This window comes from Lissotriton helveticus, chromosome 3_2, assembly GCF_964261635.1.
Source record: "Lissotriton helveticus chromosome 3_2, aLisHel1.1, whole genome shotgun sequence".
Lineage (NCBI taxonomy): Eukaryota > Metazoa > Chordata > Amphibia > Caudata > Salamandridae > Lissotriton > Lissotriton helveticus.
This window is the reverse complement of record NC_136062.1, coordinates 212,754,123-212,769,228: the sequence shown is the minus strand read 5'-3', so window position 1 is coordinate 212,769,228 and position 15,106 is coordinate 212,754,123. Positions and strand designations below refer to the sequence as shown.

Sequence of the window (15,106 nt, the reverse complement as noted above, 5' to 3'; positions counted from 1 at the left end):
GGCTGTGATCAGTCCATATCTGGGGTAGGGGGGGCAGGGTGATGAGAGAAGGGAGATTAGAGCAGACACCATCAAGGGTGTGGCCTAGTAAATGAGTAGGTGACGTGACACTTTGTAAAAGATGGAAGATTTCGAGTGACTGGAGGAAATTACTGGTTTGTGAGTCGGATGAGGACTCAAGGTGCAGATTAAAGTCCCCTAGAAGGGTAAAATAAGGGTAACAAAGTAGGAGGTGTCCCAGGGCGTCGTTAAGGGAGTCAAGGAATTTGGAAGCGTTACCAGGTGGACGGTAGATCAGACCACCTGAGAAGGAAAGGGATTGGCTGAGTTTAATGGAGAAACCCATACCTTCTGTGTCCGTGAGTGGGTCTAGGCTGAAAGTGTGACAGTTGAAGGTGTTTTTCAAAATAATTGCAACACCTCCACCTCTTCCTTTCAATCTGTCTTGTCTGTGAAAGGAGTAACCTTGGGGGAGAGCAATGGCTATGTCAGGATTACTATCTTCTGTGAGCCAGGTTTCGGTAATCATGAGACAGTCAAGGTCAGAATCTATGATAAGGTCATGAATATCTTGACTATGTTTACACATAGACCGGGCATTTATCAGGCCACCTTTGAAGAATGGTAGCCGGTTCTTGGGTGGAGTAGAGTGGGCTGGGGCGATGGTAAGTGACCATTGGCATTGGGAGCAGCAGGTGAAGCCGACTACCTTTGAAAGGTCAAGTTTGCAAGAGCAGTTGGGGGTACCTTGAAGTCGGAGGAGGTCACTGGATGAGTACCTGATATGTGAGGGGATTAGGGCAGGGTTTCCTGCGCCTAGCGTGGTCTTGGCGCGGACGGGCGCAGACGGGCTTGCCTTAGGCGCGCCTTTGGCGCGCAAACGGCGCTCCCACTGCGCTCATCCGCTGCGCGTCCTGTGCAAGCACATATCAGGAGAAGGAAGAGGGCGTGGCCTGAAAGGGGGCGGAGTCAGCGCGCACGCCTGGGATGATGGCGGCAGCTGAGAAAGCGCGAGGTAGGGCGCGGCAGCTATCAAGATCAGCTGTGCGCTGAAGGCAGTGAAAGCGCTAAGGTGTGCTGTCAGCATTGGTAAGAGGCCATACAGCACGTCCAAAAGTACGTTTTTTTTTTTTAAATCAAAAGAAAAGAATCTGTGATAAGGCTGCAGAAACAATTTCATATTGTAGCGGTCCACATTCTTGATGAGGGGGAAAAATGACGCAAGTGCCATTTTTTTATTACCAATCCGAGATGGGTCGTTTAATTAAAAACGTTCTTTAAAGTTGCACAAAAGTACTTTTTTGACGGCAGAGGAGCTGACGGCAAATCCCCAAAATATAATAATACAATATTAAAAAGACGGTGGGTACGGGGGCAATGAGGAGCGGGTGGAGGAGCCAGCAGACTGGCCGGTAAATGGGCCAAAGCAGCATACACAGGAAAGCAACAGGGCGGCAGGGGGCAAAGAACACGAGAAAGAAATCATATCTTAGCCTGGGGAGGCAGGGAGTTTGGCAGGGGGAGAAGCACATCAGAGAGAGCTAGCAACACAGAGCTCAGGCGAGTATTCAGCAAAAGGGGGTAGAAGCACTGGAAGTAAAGGGGTAGAAATCACATGCACTCTCATGAAGGGTGTAATGCCCCCTGACATTGCAAATGACTCAACTGCCAGGTCAGCTTTCTAGCTGACCCCTACAGGAACTGGAGAACAGAAACTTCCTGGGAGGGGTGAGGAAGTATGGTGATCCCAAGAAGAGGACAAGGGACAAGGATGTGTGAGGTATAGCACATGAGTAGGCTTGCCATTTGTAATAGCTAGGTCCTAAGTAAAATTAGTGACCATTCTTGTGCCCGACTCCTTCCCATGCAGTGAGGAACACACAAACAGAATAGAGTGCTTACGTTTTAGAAATGGGATCTCTAGTTGTCAGTGGTTGGCACCCTGTCTAATTAAGGACGAACACTCTGGTCAGGGTAAGTGAAAAACACAGCAATATTCATTTAAAATTAATTTTGAAAAGTGACGGCTCTAACTCAGCGCCAAATTCTCAATATTCTGTGTTACACTGTGTTTTGCATCAACCTTTAGACCCCAGCAATGATCAAAGCATGACTCCTCAACAACAGCCTCCACATAACTAAGGGAGTCTGGGCCAACCATTCGAAAAACCAAGCTGGACAACCAAAGTTTCTTCTCATCTCCGAATCGTCGATGTAAGATATGACAACTAAACACTCATCCCTTCCCCCACAGACCTTGATATTCAATGGAATATGTGTATCACAGACACTCAAGCTTCTTCGCACCCATGAATGTAATATAAACATTCAACCCTTCTCTACAGGCCAAGGTATTTTAACCCCCTGATTCCCCCGCTGTGCTGGAGGGCGGGGGCGCGCACAGCACCCCGTTGCTCATAACGAGCTCAGCTTGTCACGCAGCACGGTGGCGCTGTGCTCATGACGATTTGAGCTCGTCACGGCCACACCCGTTTCTTTAGAACGCTCAGCACAGCAGGGGAGTTAGCCCTGCGTGCGAGCGTTATGGCCGTTATGACGAGCTCAGCTGGTCATTAGCACACGGCCACCGTGGCTCATGACCAGCTGACCTCGTCATGAGCATGGGAGGGGTTAAGGACGCTATGAGAGCTGACCATTCAGCCCCTCTTCACAGTCAAACAAACCAAGTCTGAGTCCTGAAGAGAATCCCGGAATTGTTGGGGATTCGAAACGCGTTGGCTGTTGAGTGTGGGGGAAGGTAGAACAGGGTGTGCAATGAGGGGACTGAATCGAAATGATTTCCCTCTTTTTCTAGGTTGTCAACGCTCTTAAGTAGGATATGCCTCCCCATCCTTCCACAAGCAAGACAGTAGCCATGTTTCTTTGAATGAGCAACTGTCCGCCTTGTGTTTTCAGTGCAAATGCAGGACTGGTTTAATTTCAGGCTGGCACACATAATTTATCAATGTTTGTCTTGTGATCATTGGTTTGCTGTATACATTTTTGTCATAAATAACTTTTGGTATTATATATGTGTTGTATATATTGTCTCACAAAAGAAATGGTTCTAAATCACGCATACAAATGTGTTGCAATTGTGTGATTTACTAATGTGGGGTTTCCTTTTAAAAGACATGCCCAATTGACTTATGAATGTCTTTTTGAATCATCAAAACTAAGCAGAAAAAATGCTCAAAAACCTCAGAATTAGTGGTCTCAGGTTTATCGCGAATATTTAAAATATACCTCCCATGACACCTTTCTGTGACTTCAATATTTTGGTGGTCCAGTCTGGGGAGTACAGGACCCAAGCCTTCCTGGTTTTCACTAGTTAAGAGCCTAGCAGCAGAATTGAGGGCCACCCTAAGAGGAACCATTTTCACTTTGGTCTAGCCACAAAGCGTTGCACTGCCATAGTCCAGCTGTGTGATCACTAAAGCTTGCACTGCAACCTTTAGGTCATGAGCAAGGAGAAAGGGTTTGAGCTTCCTTAAGCTGCTGAGTTGGAAGTTCGCTCCTTTGGTGAGGGAACTGATGTGCTTTTGCATGTTCAGACTTTTGTCTAATATAATACCAAGTGAGGATGCAGAGTCCACGAGGTGAGGTTTGCAGTTAAGAGCAGTAAGCTGATTCAACCATTGTTCAATGACCGGAGATTGCTTGTGGGGTGAGATCAGGAGGAATTCTGTTTTTAGAACATTTAGTTTCAGATAGTTACGTGTCAGCTAGCTTTGAGTATCCATCAGGACTGAGTTGAGGGACTGAATGTCCAGGAGTTGGAAATGGTCGATGTGGTTGCAGAGTTGGGCAAGCACACATTTCTCCAGGAGCTTTGCCAAGGTGGGGATGTTGGAGATTGGGCGAAAGTTATGAAGGTCTGTATCATTAGCAGTTGGTTCCTTTAGAATTGGGGTAACTTGACCTGATTTAAGGCAATCTGGCATAGTGCCTTGCCCAAGTGAAGCATTGACAATTATAGTCCACAATGTTAATATCTAACTTCCGGGAAAAGTTTAGATGGCAGCGGGTCGTTGTAGTGGTTGGAAGGTTTCAGATTTAATAGCGTTTTGAGTATAGTGCATTCATCCAAAATTTGGAACAGACTCCAGGATGCATTATTTTTGGGGAGGTAGGTTTGCGCAGGGACAGTGATATCCACGCCAGGTGGACAGAGGGAGGTCAGTGGAGTGATCGACAGGTGGTCACTGGCAGATCGTAATTCAGTTTAAACCTTATTAGTTTTATCTGTGAAGAAATATGAAAATTCTTCGCAATTAGGCAATGTCCCTTGACCCAGTGATGCAGAGTTCGGATGACTATTGGCTTGGGACTTGATGAGATTGAACAGTTTTTTCGGACAGTTTTTTGTTTGGTCTAGCCGAGTTCTGAAAAAGGTGGCCTTCGAGCATCTGATGCGTTTAATATAAATGCTTCTCAGGGATCTTAAGTGGTAAAGATGCTCAAGGGAGGGAAAGGACCGCCACACCCTTTCGGCAAGTCTTAGGTTTCTTCTTTTGGAATTGAGACTATCAGTAAACCATGGTTTGGAGAGTTTAGAGGACATTCTTTTAGGCTGTAGTGGTGCTACCGAGTCTATTACGTTCAGCATTGCGTGGTTATACTGAGCCATAAGGTCGTGAACATCAGACCTTTTTGGTGGGGGGGCAGGATGTTATCACAGAGAGCAGTCCGATCTTGAGGGTTGATGTTCTGTAGGCATCTTTTCAACTGTTTTGGGTTCTTGGGCTGGGCTTTACTTGTTCTTACCGATTCCAGGATACAGAAGGTGATGCAATAGTGGTCTGTCCAATCACATGGGAGTATCTAGTCCAGGAGGATGGAGTTGGGTTTACCAATGACAAGATCTAAGGTAGCTTCTTTGATATGAGTGGGGCTGTCACAGATTTGGATTAGGTTGAGGTCAAGTAGGAAGGATAAGGCTATTGACCACCACGTCATTTACATTATTCCAATGGAGGTTGAAATCTCCCAGGAAGATGTGAGAGCCATGGAAGTCTGCATTGACTGAGATAATGTCCATGACCTGTTCTTTGAAGGGAAGGTTGTCACAAAAGGGAATGGTAAAACGTGTGCAGTTTGCAGGAGTGATTGTACCACCAGTCACTTCAATGCATAAGTATTCACAGGATGGCAGGAGGTCAGTCTAGTACTTTCACTGTAAGATTGCTATGATGTAAACATGCAGTGCCTCCACCTTGACCACAGGATCTGCCCAACCTAATGATATCATAGTTGGGAGGTATTAAAAGGTCCAGGATGGGGCAGCTGAGTCGTTTAGCCAGGTTTCTGTCAACATTACAAGGTCAAGATCCTGCGCCAGGGTGAGGTCGGCAATGTCTGCAGCGTGTTTAGCTGCCGATCAACAATTTAGGAGCACGCATTTGAGACTAATGATGGTGTCTGTTGGTGTGGGTAGAGTGGTGGTGACTTATAAGGTTGTTCTCATTTAAGATTCTGGTGTTTGGTCTACGTTTCCTAAAAGGAAACATAGGGATGGATTCAATTTGTTGCAAGTTTGCTATGATGGGAGGATTTGCTGGAATATAAGAATGTAGGAGAGAATGAATATCCGTATCAGACAGGGAGGGTCTGCATCTGGAGGGGCGAGAAGGGTCGTTAGAGAGTGGAGCGGAGGCCCACCTATGAGGTATGTGGATGACGTGAGAAGGTGACCTCCGAGAGTAGGGGGGGAGGCCGGTACACCCACAATCAGGGAGCGAGCGGAGATGGTGATTTTTCGTAGTGGTGCAGCTTAATCTGGAGTTAGCAGACAAAGCCTCAGTGATAAGTAGTAGGCTACGGACCTCTGTCTTAAGGTGTTGTAGGCAGAGCGCTATCTCGCTCAGACGGCCTTCCAGTGAGGTGTGTGGATGGGATTGGGAGGCTCTGTCCAGGGGAGCTTGGAGCGGGAGAGAGCTAGTGAAGTCATGGGAAAGTAGGGCGGGTGGTGACTAAATGTGCCCAGTGGGAGGAGATTCTGGGAAATTGAGCTGCATGCTGAGAGGGATGGGTAGGATAGGGGAGGAGCTAGTGAGGTCAGGGGAAAGTAGGGCGGTAAATGACTGAATGCGCCCTAAGGGAAGGAATTCTGGGAAATGGAGCTGCAAGCTCAGAAGAATGGGTAGGATAGGAGAGGCGGGGACTGATGTCTAGAGACTCCTGGAGGCCAGAGTGAGCTAGATGGGATTGTGTGTCGGGCTGGAGGAAGGTGTCTTGGGGAGAATCAGGGCAGTGCTGTACGCAATGGAGCTAGGGGAGTTAGAGCTAGTGCGGGGGGAGCAGGAGGATTAGCGTGATGACTATGCTGTCCCGGCTCGTTCATTGCGTTCATTGCAGGAGAGTTAGGGTGGGAAGAAGGAGGCCCTCGAAGCAGATGTGGGATCAGAGGGAGGTGGTGGCGAGGTAGGGATGGAGTTTGCGAGGACTGAGGGACACTGGTGTCCCGCCCACGGGGGCGGAATTGAATTTAGCCACTGTATTCATGATGGTGGGGAATATTTGTCAAATAACACTAGATTGCGGTCTGAGGCTTGTATAAGGATGGTTCCATTTTTGTAGAGGGAGATGGTGGCCTCAGCTCTGTAATCTGAGGAAGGCACAACTATCAATCTAAGATCATGTGGCATTTTCAGGGATGTGGAGATCTTGAGCAGAGAGTAAATGGCCGTCCGCCATTGAGCATGACGTTTAGTGTAGAAGATGAGGTCATTTATGGTAACACCCTTTCTGATAGAGAAGTAGGGGTCTGAGATAAGGGTTTCCCGGATGTGTTTTAAGTAGTCTGTTTGAAGTTTTTGGCAGCATTTTTATGAGAACTGACCATTCAGCCCCTCTTCAGAGACCCTGATACACAATGGAGGATGCATATGGTGAACAATCAAGCTTCTTAACAGACCATTATAGTCACTTTATGAGTAATATGATCACAAACCTTCTCCACAGCTCCTACTATCCTATGAAAGAGATGCAATATCAACACTCAATTCTTCTCTACAGACCTTGATACTCTATGGAAGTGATGTACCATGATCACTAATGTCATTTTTATTAGATAGCCACAGCTTACCTAGAAGGGAGTGTGGTGCTGTGTTCATGTACATCAAATTAGGTGGGTGGTCTAAACCAATTTTAAGCATAAATATCCAAACTATGTGAAAATACACCAACGCTCATGAAGGTTTTTTGTGAAGCTGGAATTTCTTCAAGTTCACAATTCCCAGTGCCTAAAATTGATGCTGTGATCTATGAATAATCTTATTTATGTAATGAGAAACAGCATGGAACCTAATTATCTAGGAGGCATTGGTTTGTGTTTTCCCGGTAGTGGAGAGCTCAGGCAAGAAAGCTTTCTGTGCTTGAGGCAGATGGGGACAGACAATGACCTTTATTTCTGAAGTTGGCTGTAGCCAACCTTCAGTGCAGAAGTACGCGAACAGACACACACAAACACACAGTCAAATGTTTATTGTTACAAAAACATACACACATATAACCTTTCAGAGAGACATGTGCACAAAATCTAGATTGTCTCTCTATTGTCTATATCATTATATGAACAATAGAAACACAGAATAACACCCCTTGGCCCTCATTACATGCAACTTACTGCTGGAATTACTGTTTAGTTCAAGTTCAAGTTCAGAGATTTGTATAGGGCACTACTCACCCAGAGGGTCTCAAGGCGCTTGAGGGAGGGGGGGTGCTTTACTTATCGAATATCCAAGGTTTTAGTTGCTTTCTGAAGGAGAGATGGTTCTGTGTAAGGCGGATGTGGGTGGGGAGGGAATTCCAGGTTTTGGCCGCTAAGTAGGAGAAGGCTCTACCCCCCATGGTGGATTTATGGATGCGCGGAATTGCGGCGAGGGCTTGATTGGACGAACGTAATTGGCGGGTAGGGGTGTAGAAGGACAGTCGCGTGTTGAGGCATTCTGGTCCTAGGTCGTAGAGGGCTTTGTGTGCGTGGGTGAGGAGACGGAACGTTATTCTCTTGTTGACGGGGAGCCAGTGGAGGTTTTTCAGGTGACCGGAAATGTGAGCTTGATGGGGGATGTCCAGTATGAGTCTGGCTGAGGCGTTTTGGATGCGTTGGAGTTTTTTCTGTAGTTTGGCTGTGGTTCCGGCGTAAAGGGTGTTTCCGTAATCTAGTCAGCTTGTGACCAGTGCGTGGGTGACCGTCTTTCTTGTTTCGGTGGGGATCCAACGGAAGATTTTTTTGAGCGTGCGTAGGATGTTGAAGCATGATGATGAGACGGCGTTGACTTGTCTGGTCATCGAGAGGGAGGAGTCCAGGATGAAGCCCAGGTTACGTGCGTGATCCGTAGGTATGGGTGCTGTTCCCAGGGCCGGAGGCCACCATGAGTCGTCCCAGGCAGAGGGGGATGAACCTAAGATGAGGACTTCCGTTTTGTCCGAGTTTAGTTTTAAGCGGCTGTTCTTCATCCATTCGGCTACTTCTTTCATTCCTTCGTGTAAGTTGGTTTTGGCGGTCTTTGGGTCTTTGGTGAGGGAGAGGATCAGCTGGGTGTCGTCTGCCTAGGAGATGATGTTGAGGTTGTGTTGGCGCGCGATGGATGCGAGGGGGCTCATGTATATGTTGAAGAGGGTGGGACTCAGTGATGATCCTTGTGGTACGCCGCAGATGACTTCGGTGGCCTCTGATCTAAAAGGGGGAAGGCAGACTCTCTGGGTTCTTCCGTCGAGGAACGAGATGATCCAGTCCAATGCTTTTCCTTGTATTCCGACGTTTCTGAGGCGTTGTATGAGGGTCTTATGACAGACTGTGTCGAAAGCTGCAGAGAGGTCAAGTAGGATGAGGGCGGCTGTTTCTCCGTTGTCCAGTAGTGTTCGAATGTCGTCTGTTGCTGCGATGAGGGCGGTTTCGGTGCTGTGTTTGGCTCGGAAGCCGGACTGTGAAGGGTCGAGGGATTTGTTGAATTCAAGGAAGGCGGCGAGTTGACTGTTGATGGCTTTCTCAATGACTTTGGCAGGGAATGGGAGGAGCGAGATGGGGCGGTAGTTCTTAAGTTCAGTGGGGTCTGCTGTAGGCTTCTTCAGAAGGGCGTTGAGTTCGGCATGTTTCCAGCTTTCCGGGAAGGTCGCGGAGTTGAAGGAGCAGTTGATAACGTCGCGGAGATGGGGTGCGATAATAGAGTCTGCTTTGTTGAAAATGTGGTGGGGACATGGGTCGGTTGGCGATCCTGAGTGGATGGAGTTCATCAGGCGGACGGTATCTTCAGTGGTGATTGGGTTCCAGGCGCAAAGGTTGTTAGAGTGCGGTTTTGGTTCGAAGGTGGGTGGAGTGGATTGGTCTTCGGACTGGTTTATAAAGCTGTTATGTATGTCGGCGATTTTGTTGTGGAAGAAAGGTGATAGAGAGTCGCAGAGGTCTTGGGAGGGAGTGATGTCGTTGGTGCCGGAGGTGGGGTTGGTAAATTCTTTGACGATGTTGAATAGTTCCTTGCTATTTTGGGCGTTGTTGTCAAGGCGATCCTTGAATGCTGATTTCTTGGTGGATCGGATTAGTTGGTGGTGTTTGCGGATGGCGTTCTTGAAAGTGGCCATGTTGTCCGTGGTTGGGTTTTTTCTCCAGGCTTTCTCGAAGGTACGACAGAACTTCTTGGATTTCTTAAGGTCATCGTTGAACCAGGGGGCTTTTTTGCTACCTTGCTTGATTTGATGGTTTTTCATGGGTGCTAGTTCATCAGCGCTGTGGGTGATCCATTGTGTGAGGTTGGTGGCTGCTTGGTTTGGGTCCGATGATTTGGCAGGAGGGTTTTGGTGAAGCGATGTGAAGAGCTGGTCGGTAGTAATTTTGTTCCAGTTTCTTCGGGGAATAGGTTGTGGGGGGTTGTGGGTCGTGATCTTTTTGTAGTTGAAGTGAACGCAGCTGTGGTCCGTCCAGTGGAGAGCTGTGGTGTGATTGAAGGAGATGTGCTTGCTGGAGGTGAAGATTGGGTCGAGCGTGTGTCCGGCATAGTGGGTGGGGGTATTGACAAGTTGTTTGAGTCCGAGGTTGGCCATGTTGTCCAGAAGGGTGGTGGTGTTGCAGTCGTTTTTCTTTTCCAGGTGGTAGTTGAGGTCTCCCAGTAGAATGTAGTCCTCGGAGGGGAGGGCGTGTGGGCTGATGAAGTCGGTGATGTCTTCGCTGAATTGTGTGCGGGGTCCGGGTGGTCTATAGATGAGGGTGCCTCTGAGTGTGGTCTTAGGGTCGGTGTGAATCTGGAAGTGAAGGTGTTCGGCGGTAGTGAGGTTGTCATCGGAACTGGTCGTGATGCGGATGGTGTTCTTATGGACAATGGCGATTCCTCCTCCAGTTTGGTTGGTGAGGTCCTTTCGGATGATCTTGTAGCCGTCCGGGATGGCTATGGCGATGTCGAGTGCTGATGAGGCGTTCATCCAGGTTTCTGTAAGAAAGGCGACGTCCGGCGATGTGGTGTCAAGTAGGTTCCAAAGTTCGATGGCATGTCTGTGGACCGAGCGGGTGTTGAGTAAGATGCACTTCAGATGGTTGTTTTCGGAGCTCTGTTTTGAGTGAGTGGATTTGGTGTGGGTCCTGATGCAATCGACCTTGCAGGTGTGGCAAGTGAAAGGTACATGGGTGAGTCCTGGAGCGTCTTGGTAGCAGTCCGGGAGACGGCCGGAGTATAGTGCTGAGAGGGTGGCGGAGTAGTACGTAATGCGGGTGGAGAGGGGTTTGCGGGGAACAGGGGGTCTGGCGCTGGGCGTGGTCCAGGCGTGGACGGGCGTAGACGGGGTTACCTTTGGCGCGCCTTCGGCGCGCATAGGGCGCGTCCGCTGCGCGTGACCGCTGCGCGCGTATGCATCTGTCATAAGTGGATAGTGGAGGGTGGTGGGGCGAGGGAGGAGCAGCTGGGAGGCGGGAGCGGGGCGGAGGGCCGGGCTACGAGGCCCAACAACAACAAAATGGCTGAGAAGCAAAAGCGAAACAGGGCGAGATTGAAATGGGCAGAGGCACAATCGGGCACAGATGACTTATCAAGCAGTGCGATCAGTGGGATGCAATGTACTTCAATGATCGTACCAGGCAGCTCCTAATAGTAGTGTGGGCAATGAGAGCAATGTTACATCAATGCAGCGCTACGATCTAGTAAACAAGCACAAACAATTTTACAATTTGACAAAGGCAATTCCGGCAGTGCGAGCGATGCGCAATTCAGCTGACAGCAGAAAATAACAGATGGAGCGTAATAGCGCTACGATACCAGGGTCCAGGGAGCGTGGGGAGCGACCGCCTCTGAGCGAGTCAGGAGGGTCACATTAGTGACATTGCACATAAACATTACACAACAAGCCAGTACTTAATTTGAGCTGGGGGTTTCCAGTGCTGGCACCAGCACTTAATTGTCGGCACCGGCACTTAATTGTCGGCACTGACGACAGCTGTCACATGGTGGGGCTGTTTCTATAATTTAGTGAGGAGCAGAACTTCAATTGTTTATTAATTCAGTATACTTGAAAAACAACTAATACTGCCATCTAAGCTATTTTTATAGCTTTGGCGGCCTGGAATAGGCTGCATTGTAACACTTGTAGGGTACTAGTTAGTAGTAGTTATGTAGGTACTGTCATTGCTAATGACAACATTGAAATTGGGTGGTGAAAGCTGCAGAGGCCTCCTGACTAGAGCCCTCGCACTTATTTGTATACAAAATAATCATAGGAAATTTGATTACTATTTAAGGGGGTATATCCCTACTTAAGCAGCAACCTTAATTCTTGTCAGAGTTAAACACAAGGAAACCCCAAATTAACCTATGCTCAACCCTCTGTTAGCTTGACACAAAAGCAGTCAGGCTTAATTTAGAGGAAATGTATAAGTATTTGTGCAGCAATTCAAACAGTAATAAAACACAACACAAGAAAAATCCCACACTAAGTTAAAAAAATAGAGCAATAACTAATACATTATATTACGCCAAAATGGCCAAAATGTAATCAATAGGACTGGAGATATGCAATTTTCAAGATTTAGGTAAAAGTAGTGCTTGAAAGCACAATACACCAACTGTGGTTATCATGTTGTGCCTGACCGACCCAAAGTCGCAAATGCAGGCCGACCACAATGGAGCTCGGGCCAGATACAGGGAAAAAGTAAGGCCTGCTGAACAAAGTACCTTAAATCCATGTTTCTAAGTGTTGAAAGGTCTTGCGTTGTGGATTCATTATACAACACTGGTTCAGAGGAGTTGAAAAGTTGGGATGCAAGGTCTTGCATTGAGGATGCATCGCACAGTGCCAGTTTTTAGGAGCTGTGGGGTCCTGAATCGGGGATGCATCGCAAAGCGGTGGTTCCAATGAAAAGGCCGCAAGTTGATGCGTGGCGCTGCATTAGTTCTGCTATGACCAAAAGTGGGCTGGCATATCACCTTCAGACCCACGTCCAAGGGTCTATGACTGGGTTGGCTCCACTTGGAGGGCAGAAATCACAGCAGCAAGTCCAGGGTTTAAGGGGGTTGGAGCCTCTTCTGCCCCTTAGCCTCTGATCAGGAGGTCGGACATGTAGCCGTTTGTGCCATTCTGGTGATCCTGGGTTCAAAATTCAGGTCCAGTCCTTTCACACAGGCAGCAGGGCAGCAGTCCTCCCTGCAGCAGAGTTGGTCTGAGGCTCCACTATTTATACCTGGTTCCCAGTTTGAAGTTGGAGAAGCTACTAGAGTCCTCCCCCTACAGAGGTGCCTAGAATTTCTTACCTTGTCTGGGGGCACAAAAACTAGTGTGAAATCCTTTGTGAGTGTGCTGAGGCAGAGTTCTTGTGATGTGCAAGTGTGGTATGTGATAGCTCATTCCCCTCATCAATTGAGAGAGGGCCCATCCTGCCAACACATATTTTCCCTTTGTCTCAAGTTGGGTAACAATGCACAGAGACCCGACACCTACACCTAGTCATGTGACCAAGAATACAGGCTTCAGGCACCAGTTGGTATGGACAAGAAAATGGCAACTTTCTAAAAGTGCAACAACAACGATGGATTGGGATGTGGCTGAGAATAATTCAAGCATTCCATCCATCACTTTTTGTATACTTTAAGTGTGTTGCCTTAAGTGGGACGGATATATCCAGATTTGGGTTCTGTGCCCACTATATCACTGGAATCAGGATATACCCAGCTGATGAGCACATAACAAGGGCAAAAACAGTCCTGGGATGCTTGTATTACATATCAGAGAGGTTCTGGCTTGGCTGTTCAGGCTGCGTTGTTCTCCCTGTAGAGTGTTCAAGACTGATTTGCAAATAGCTGGTTCCAAACTGAGGTGTCTTGGTGTGCAGAATAACTATGGACTGGGATGCGACCCAATTCATTACCAGTGGCTGAGATTAATTCAAGCATTCCATCCATCACTGTTTGTATACTTTAATAAACTTTCAAAAAGTGAAATTTTTGGGATTGTGACTTAAAAGCCAACTTTTCCACTAAAGAGGGGTTTAATGGCCAAACTCAACAGTCCTACCTGCTCCCAATTGGAAGTTATCATTTATCAAATGCAATAAGGTAACCAAATGTTACCTTAGAAGAGAGACAGGCCTTGTAGTAGTAACAAATCAATTTAAGAGTTTTTCACTGCCATGGCATGTAAACGTTAAAAATACATACCCAACTTTTTTAATGCAATGCACCCCGTCTCATGTGCTGTTTAGGGCCTACCCTAGGGAGGAACTATATGCATTAACAAGCATTTACAATGCAATGGTCTCGTCTTTGTTAAAGTTAGAGCTATTGGCATTGCTCATGACATTATTTTTGTTTTTAAAACATATAAATAAATGGCATTGTCATTTACAATGCCAATAGCTTAATCTTTCGCAAATGCGAGACCTATTGCATTTGCACCCACACACACACATAGCCACATGCACCCACACACACACAGAGCCACACACAGAGCCACACGCACCCACCCACACAGAGCCACACACACAGAGCCACAGCCACACACACAGAGCCACACACACACAGCCACACACACAGAGCCACACACACACAGAGCCACGCACACACAGACAGAGCCACACACAGACAGAGCCACACACACATAGACAGAGCCACACACACAGAGACAGAGCCACACACACACAGACAGTGCCACACACACACACAGACAGACAGAGCCACACACAGACAGAGCCACACACACACACATGCACAGACAGAGCCCCCCCCCACACACACACACAGCCACACACGCACAGACAGAGCCACACACACAGACAGAGCTACATACACAGACAGAGCCACACACACAGACAGAGCCACACACACACACACACACAGACAGAGCCACACACACACACACAGACAGAGCCACACACACACACACAGAGCCACACACACACACATACAGAGCCACACACACACACAGAGCCACACATACACACAGACAGAGCCACACACACACACACAGAGCCACACAGACAGAGCCACACAGAGCCCCACACAAACAGAGCCTCACACACACAGAGCCCCACACACACAGAGCCCAACACACACAGAGCCCAACACACACACACACACACAGAGCCCAACACACACACAGAGGCACACACACAGAGCCACACACACAGAGCCACACACACACACACACACACACACAGAGCCACACACACACACACAGAGCCACACAGAGCTACACACAAACACACACAGAGCCACACGGAGCCACACAGAGCCACACACACACACAGAGCCACACACACACACAGAGCCACACACACACACAGAGCCACACACACACACACAGAGCCACACACACACACAGAGCCACACACACAGAGCCACACACCCTCACCCGGGGAGTCTCCTTATTTACAAATGGGTTATTCAAGGCCCCCACCAACTCCCAGAGCTCACCTGTTGCTTCCCTCAGTCTAGGTCAGCCACACGCCCATCTCTGCCCAGCTACGCCCCAGGGAACAGAGGCAAGAATAAACGATAACAAGCAGGGAACAGAGGCAAGAAAAAAAGATCACAAGCAGGGAAAAGAGGCAAGACAAGCCTCCTTCAGAACACTTTTCATGACTCTTTCATCCCCGAACAGTGAAGACCCCCATGCACCAACTCCCAACCCT

At 48.1% G+C, this 15,106-nt stretch overlaps 1 protein-coding gene across 1 annotated transcript in view; it reads right to left on the bottom strand.

Moving 5' to 3' along the window:
- Positions 1–15,106, bottom strand: part of CCDC33 (coiled-coil domain containing 33) — a 1,331,950-nt gene that overhangs the window by 943,973 nt on the left and 372,871 nt on the right. The window lies entirely within an intron of this gene.